Here is an 8,824-nt window from a genome sequence, read left to right on the forward strand (position 1 = left end):
ACTCTGTTAAATAGGCCTGTGATAAAGGAGCCACACAGGACTTGAGTTTACAAAATTTTGAGTATTCTACACTGAATTTGAATTTTACCTCTCATTTAAATGGGAAAAGGACACATGAAAATGATACAACACATTTCCTTGTGATTACCTAATCATAGTCAAACCCAAATTGTGCCCTGACCTGCAGATGACTGTGTATTTTCATCATGAATGGCTAATTAATACTTTATACTACAAAAAGTCTTCCTGGTTCTCCATCACCAGTGGCCAGTGGAACCCAATGGCAGCCCACTTTTTATGGACTGGAAAGCTCCTCCCAGGCTGAACTGAGTTCCCAGCTGTGATAGGCAACCACAAGCTACATAGACAAAGGGCATTGTGGTAAAGAAAATATCCAACTCTCTATTCAGAAATTATCAAAACAAGTAATGTACTCAGGCCAATAATAGATAAAAGTAATACAGATGAAGGCTTTATGGGAAAGTGGGTAAAGACACATTCTGAGTGTCTGATAATAATCAAAAGATATTGTCACGTATTTGCCAAATTTCTATGGATTTTTTAAAGATTCACACTTACTTCCTCCTTGTACTGAACATTTTGCCTTCTGCATAGTTGTAAGACCACAGTCTTTTGTTACAAATGTTAAATTTGCGATGGTTTTGGCATGATCTTTGATGCAGGATTAACAAATTAACAATATGAACTGAATCTGTATTTACATAGCTGGCAAATGTATCACATCATTTCAAAAGAAGTCATAAGTTATAGCATGATCACTTCTTCTGCTACTTAATCATGTTTTTCCTTATTTCTCTGTTTAGATCGTTGTTCAGAAAGCTGAGAGATATTTATATGCATTTAAAAAGGCCTGAAGCTCAGATTCCTGTTATCAAGGAGCTGCATCCACCCTTTCATTTCAGCCTCAGTGGGAAAAGCAGCTGCATGTCTTTAGCTTTGACCAAGTCATCTTCTCTTGACATCTGTTCCAGGAGAGGAAGCTGTAAGATCTTTTTCACAGTTAAGCAATGCAAGTAGTGCAGATGACACATAAAACTGAAATTCTGTTTCAAAGGAAAGTTGAAGATTTGTTTCTGTTTAACTACTTGGACATAAGTTCACAACTTGAACCACATGCACAGATCCAATCACCAGGGCCTTTCTCAGGGGTGCATCCCACAGAGGCAGAGAGAAAAATGGTGTTTTGAACAGACAGCTGATGAAGTACTGAGCGTTGGCTCCTTTCCCTGCTGTGTCATTCCTGCTGCTGCCCAGCTTTTCAACTGCAGCTGAACCACACTAGAGGATTGATCCTACAGGCTGATGATCAAAAGGATCAAGTTATTTCAATCTTAGATCTTTAGATTCCATAGACATCTTATTAGTGTGTCCCAGAAAGAGTTACTACAAATGTTTAGTTTCCATGTTCACATGTCTTCCGACTTCTTGTGAAGTTTTCATATCCCTGCACAAAGTTTTTGGTGAATGCACCAATTTCAAGAAGACAGTATCTTATCAATTTCAAGAAGACAGTCAGTATATGGAAACTACAAATGTTTAGTTTCCATGTTCACATGTCTTCCGACTTCTTGTGAAGTTTTCATATCCCTGCACAAAGTTTTTGGTGAATGCACCAACTTCAAGAAGACAGTCAGTATCTTATACAGTGAAAATTGTAATGGAAGCACCAAAAATATTTTTAATTTTATCATGTATGATTTATTCAGTTGAGAACTCAGGCAGCTATTTCTGGCTTAAATTAATAAAATCACTCATAATTCTTGAGGCTTCCAAAGATAACCACAGTAGGACACATTAAGAGGCCCAATCTCAGCACTGCATGTGTATAGGTATTACTTTGTCCTGCTTCAGAATTCATCATTTGAATTTTTGTCTCTTCAGACTATTCCATTTCTCATGTGGTTTGGCATTTGCAGATTTCATTAAAGCTTCTTTTTATCAAATTGGAGCCTCAAAGTAGAGCTTCACCTTTCATTAGGATTCAGCAACAACTAGCACTAATATAGTAGAAGATTTATTTTCCATCTAGCATCCAAAGGAATTATTTTAGTTTATTCATCATAAGCATAGTGACTCTGGTGTGAAAATTAATGTACTTGCATTAATTTTAAGGCAATAATGTAAATATGGTGTTAATTACTACATATTAGTGCTAGTCTTAAGAGTTTTAATTAAAGCATCAATATCTGAGTGCATTAAGGCCACACTCTATTCTCTGTCTTGTGTCTCTGCCTCCTTTCTAAAGGATCCAGAATACTTCTGGCCCAGGAGCCCTATATCCATTCCCTATCATGTCTCCATCTCTATTGACCAATGTACATACTATGCATGACCCAAGTTTGGAATATTCATTTCTACATAATGCCACACCTTGTATGTGGGTATATTCTTATCAAGAATAAGATTTGTCGCCCACTCATACTCTTACTTAAGTATAAATTACCAATACAATTTTGAAAGGAGCATACAACAAAACTATTTGGCACAGTGCTTTGGAATAATGTCAAGAAATACCAGAGAATCAAGAGAACAGACTTACAAGGACAGACCATCACACAGAAGTCATGCTATTTACTTATTGTTTATAACAAGCTAAAATAAGGCTATTTAGTCCTACACCTAAGAAATAAAATAAATTTTTAAAAAAAAAAAAGCTCTGAAAAGAACAGTGAGTCTATTTTCACTTTTGAGCTGTTTCACATCAGCCTTCTCAGATGACAGAAAAATGACTGCTTTAAAGAAAAGCCATCATTTAAATATAATAATATAGTTTTTGTCAGAGGTAACAAATACATCCTGATTGCATTTCTTGTTGGATTTGCAACATGTTATTGGCAGACATGAACTTTAACCTGTGGTTGCTAGTGTCTTTTGGCAAAAGCAGCTTGAGCTGGAGTTCATTCCCTGGATTTAGCTGATTGACCAAGCACTGTGTGATTTACCTTATTAGGAAAGACATCTGACAGTGTTGGCCCCATCTGCATTCCAGATGAGAGCCCTCGCCACTGACCAGCTTATGGAAATTACAGTACAGAATTTTAAAAGATGAACATTCCCTTTCCAGTATAAATGTCATTGATTTATTTTAATTGCATCTTGGAAAAACAGCTTTACAGGTATTGTAGAAACTTCTTTTTCCTCCTATATTTATCTTACATATGTACAGATTTCTTCACATTTACATTAAAAAAACAAAGATATAAATACAACAGGTTTAAAATTATTTAGGCTGATTCAAATTTTATGAGACCAATCTTTGGTTCTCTACTTGGGACATATATGTCTAAAGTCTGATTGCAATGAGCATGAGCAAAGACTGCTTCCCTTAAAGAAAAAATCCAGTTGTCACAATGTTCCACTATACAGAGATTTTGAATGAGAATATATTCACTGTCAATAACCATCTTATGTAAATTCCCAGCACAACAAAATGAGACAAATTTTCAGTAAGGTATTTCAGTAGTAGAATTTCATCACAGAAACATAAATATAACTGTCATAAGGTTAAACCTTACCAGATTTTCCAGACAGATGGAAAAAAAAAAATCTTTCTTGAAGTACTTTTTTTTTTTTTTTTTTTATTTGAACTGGAGATGAAGCCCAACTTAACCTATTGGATTCATGACACCTGAAGTTCCTTCACAAGGAGAAGCAGAGGGGATCACACTGATCTCTTCTCTGTGGTGCCCAGTGACAGGACCTGAGGGAATGGCCTGAAGCTGTGCCAGGTTGGATATCATGAAAAGTTTCTTCACCCAGAGGGTGGCTGGGCACTGAAAGAGGCTCCACAGGGAAGTGGTCACAGCACCAAGCTTGGCAGAATTCAAGAAGCCATTTGGACAATGCTCTCAAACACCTGGTGTGGCTCTTGGGGATGGATCTGTGCAGAGCCAGGAGCTGGACTAGGTGAGCCCTACGGATCCCTTCCAACTCAGGATATTCTATGATTCATTTATTCTATGGTTTCTGCTAGATTTTGGGAAGATTCTGAAGTGGGTTTTACGATCCTGAAACCCTGTGAAATCCTGGGTTGCTACTCAGCCCTTGTGGTTTAATGGGGAAACATGATTTTGAGGCCTATGACAGAGATTGCTTTAGCTGTCTTTCTGGGGAAATCAGGAAAATATTATTTTCCCATGTCACTGAGATAACTCCACAGTATGAGGTTTTTTGGCCCCCATAACACCAAGGACAAAACAGGAGAGAAAGAGGCACCTGTCCGGTTGCTGGCATGCAGTGGTTTCAGGGATGCTATATGTAGCCTCTCTCCTGCAGCAGCGGGGGCTGTACAGGAGCCCGGCTGGGTGCCCCGGCCCGGCCGAAGATGGCCACACGAAGTGCCACTCCCGGATTCCCTCCGGAACCCTGGGTAGGGGTTACCGTCTGCGGCCTGGGTGGCGCAGGCAGGATCTCGGCTACGAGATACTGAAGCAAAGGAAGGAGGAGTGGATGCCCTTATAAATACCAAGGATCTTTTAATCTTCGTTCCTGATGGGTTCAGGGACGGGCGACCAAGAGGGGGACCTACTAGGGGGCGCTGATAAAGGGAGTGGGTGTGATGGGAGGAGACACAAAGCTAACCAATAGCGAGGACCCAGGGAGGAGCGTGGGTTACAGCTAAGCCACTGAGGATCACACAGGGGAGGGGAAAAACCCCAGGGGCAAATCATCGAATAAGGGATGAGAATTCTCAAGATAAGGGGGGTGGTTACCATGACAGGTGGGGGTGGGCAGCTCCAAAAGGGAAGAAATAGGGAGAAACCATTGTGAGGGAAGTACATGGGGGGAACCAAGGAAAAAACCATTACGGAGTTACAGAAGGAATAACAGATTCTAAAAACACGCAATGCCACAGATCTACACCTTCAGCTTTCAGAAAGGCCTCACCCTCCTTATAAAATTAAGATGAAGGGAAATTAAGAGGGATACATGCCTAGAACCAGCTAGGATGTCCCATTGTGCCTGTGAGAGTAAAGATTTTTGAGGCCTCATTGGAATGTGGGGAAGGCAGCAATTTATCAGGCAGAAACAGCATTGTAAAGAAATATGATCCCAAATGGGAAGGTTACTGCTGTAAATTCCCAGCCAAGCTCAGTTAATAAATGTGTGACCTAAATTAACCACATCCCTCCATCTTATTTTCTTCTTTCAGGTCCAGGACAATGGGGCCTATGTTGTGGGCACAGCACAAATTTCACTCTGTTTTTCATACAGTACTTTAAAAATACACAAGCCTTTTGCTCTACAGGACAAGTCATGCGCTGGATGTTTTGGAGGGCAATAATACTGTCAGATTTAATAACCAGAATTTAGAAGTGGTCTAGCTGTTTCTACTCAATAAAAAATGGAGTATGGAACAATAAGTTTTTTGCACTCATAGATTAAAAAGCAGAATTTTAAGGCCATGAACTTCAAATATGGGAAAGGGCCTGTTTCTTTTCTATGATGCCCCTCAGCCAAGTAATGACTGAGTTGGTGCAGTATTACATTTCAAGCATGAATCTTACAAGGCTTTTAAGAAAAGCTAGGAAAGGAACAGCACAGGAGATAAATCTTATGATCACCAAACTGCCTGACCTGCTCTTTTGGGGGATGCCAGCCTTAGGAATGCACTTCTGTTCATCTGCTGCACAGGGTGACAATGCAGTTCCTCCTTGTTTTCCATGAACCACATCAGGTGTTTTCTGTCTTCTGCCCCAAAGTTTTCTGTTTAGCTGCCATCCTGCAGCTGAGGATTGCCTTGAGTCTTCCTGAAAGTCTCCAGCAGACCCAGCATTCCATCACCATCTTCCTCATTGGTACCCAGGCTCTCAGGATCCCAGTGTGGGTGATCCAGTACCCCCCATGGTGCAACTTTAGCTCAAAATGCTGAATCTGTAGAAGCTCAGATGTCCACACAGGCTGTGTCTTGTGTGACAGAGGCCTGTAGTCATCAGCGACATCAGTAGATTTCTGCTCAGCTGCTCTGAGCCACAGGGCTGGCCACAGTATCATTCCTGCATTCCCACTAGAACAAGGAGTTATAGTGACCTCTCCTCCAGATTTCAGCAGCTCTCAGCTCCTTTTTAAAGAACGATTAAATATATATGCTTATTTATTTAGTACATTTTAGGCTTACAAAACTAAGCTCACTTCCCTGCCCTGCCCTGCCCTACCTGGTTTGGTTCTTTTTGTTCATCCTCTCTTTTTTCTTTTTTTTTTTGTTTTTTTTGGCAGGGAAGCTCAGATCATGTTGATCTCAAAGGACGAAAACCACAAGAATGCAAAAAAAAAAAAAAAAACCATGACAATCTTTGCTTAAATCACAACTGTATGGTGCCAAAAAAATATTTGCTCCTGGTATTTATTCCCAATTGTCAAAATCATTACAAATAGCAGTCCATCTGAAACACATGGAATTAGTCACTGGCAGAAAGCAAAGTAAGAGCCCTGCAAGCTGTTTGAAGCACATGACATTGACACAGGAGACTATGCCCTTGCATTGCTCCAAAAATTATTTCTATTCATTGCTTCTTCAAAGAAATAAGATGCTGATAAACTGAACAATTAGCTGACCTGCTGTGCAAACAACATGAGTGACTCATTTAAACTAACATTTGAGATTGGCTGTACTGGTTGAGGTTTTTTTGTCAGTACTCCACAAGAGATGAAACTGAAGTGAAATTGATTGAAGACAAATATTGAACATGCTGCCTTACCACCATTTGTCCTGGAATGTCACAGTCATATAGGACATTAAATAACTGCTTGTTCTTTTTTTTTTTTTTTTCCTCTGAATAAGAAACCGAGGTAAGTCTGAAGCAAAATATTGTAGTTAAGGACTGTGACAATTTTTAACATTGAGAAGGAACTCACATCTATGGTTTATTGCAAAACATTCCCAGACAATCCAAATAATAATGCCAAGTGAGTGAAAGTTCCAAGCCAGCCCCCATATATGTGTGTTTTTCTCTGTTTTCTGAGTAGACCTTTCTGATTAGTGCAGAGAGAACAAGACTCACCTTTATTTTTTATTTTGGGTAGGGCCGGGCTGCCAGGCTGTGGCATGACTTGTGTCCCTGCCTAACCTGGTGGCAGGAACATGTCTCAGGAATGTGGCTTAACATGGGGAGCCCATCAGTCCAAACACCTTGCGTTTTAATTCTTGCACTGAAAAACTCAATATTCAGTAACAGCAAAACAGTTTTTAAAAGTATTTATATTTGAGCACACATATGGGCCTCATAGCCTTGAACTAACTTAGTTGTGTAGGTGCAGTTAAGTATTCCCCTAAAAGCTTGCTCCAAAGATATGGATTTAGAAATATTAGCTGTATAGGCTTTGTAATAACAGAGTCCCTGAATCCTATCTGATTGCCTCCAGAGCTTTAATATTTTGCGTGCCAGCCTTCAGTGTTTGAGTAATCCCAGCACGTGGTTTATATAAATGACCCACGGAGGCTCTACTGCATGGCATAGCAACTCTTTTTTTCCACACAAGGCAAACAGCTGAAAAGGATGACCCCCCACTTACTTTTGCATGAATTTTGATATCTCCAAGACAACAGAGAACTTGCAATATAATGAAAAAAATGCTTTCTGCATTTCTTTTTACCCTTTTGGTACTGTTCTGAAAAGTATATTCTTTCAATAAATAAACTATAATCTTCCAGTGTGAAAATACTGCCTCAGCAATTAAGTAGATTTACCAGTGTCAGATATTCTCAAGTAGCATTCTCAGGACCATAAGAAAATATTGATTACTCCCTTCAACTGTCTGGTTTTGGTCAGTTAAGATTTGAAATATATATTCACAAAATTGCTTGGGGATTTTTTTACTGTGTGTTTATCACGCAAACATTCTTCTAACAATGCTGAAAAACATTATAAAGAAGAAAAATTTAAAGAGAGTAGAAGTACTAATCTCAAATCCCTTCTCAACAGCAAAAATGCAATATGGCAAGAGAAAAAATACAATATTATTAATTATGACTACATGAGGCAAAAAAAAAAATCGGATGTGTTTTTTGTTTCAGTAAATCCTTTCTTGCTGGTGATCATATGTCATATATTTTGAGTGTTTAATTAAAAATAATGCTTGTTGTAAACTCATTTCAGCTTTTGGGTTTCTTGACTCAAAATCAATTCAGTTGCATGTGATTGATTTCTAGTGAAATATGACTAATCAACCATATACTACTTCTGTTTTTTAAGATATTATGTAAGAATACTTTTGAAAAAAGGAAATTGTAAAAATTATTTCTGAGAAAAAATGTCAGGCAACTTATGAGTGAAAAAACATATTCTTATGAATAATTCATAATTATGTGAACACTCATGATCAAAGTATGGACTATTGCAAATATGAAGAAATACTTTCATGTGTAGCCACACAAATAGCCCCCTTTCATCATCAGTGCTATTTAAATAGCTTGATCTCCTGGGTAGCTCTATTGCAGTAAATCAATATTTCTTGAATGTCTAAAAATGCCATCAATTTATATTCAACATGAAAAAATCTGTAAGAAAAAAAATAAAAAATCTAAACAAGCTAGCATTCATGCTTCTTTACTTTGCTGCCACTTAAATTTGCAGTGAAAATGTTTAGTTAATAACATTTTAGATTATGTATAATCTCCAAGGAGTATTTGTGTTTTCCCAGCAGAACACTCTGTAACATGCAAGTAGTACATGGTCTGTGAATACAGAGTAAAAACCAAGCACTTCATTCATGCTTTGCCCAAAGCAGAGACCAAACACAGGAGTCAGGTTTTGTTGCAAGGAGATACTGCAGACCTTTTAAGTCTCCATTTTGGCTCCATTTT

The sequence above is a fragment of the Haemorhous mexicanus genome, chromosome 3, assembly GCF_027477595.1.
Source record: "Haemorhous mexicanus isolate bHaeMex1 chromosome 3, bHaeMex1.pri, whole genome shotgun sequence".
Lineage (NCBI taxonomy): Eukaryota > Metazoa > Chordata > Aves > Passeriformes > Fringillidae > Haemorhous > Haemorhous mexicanus.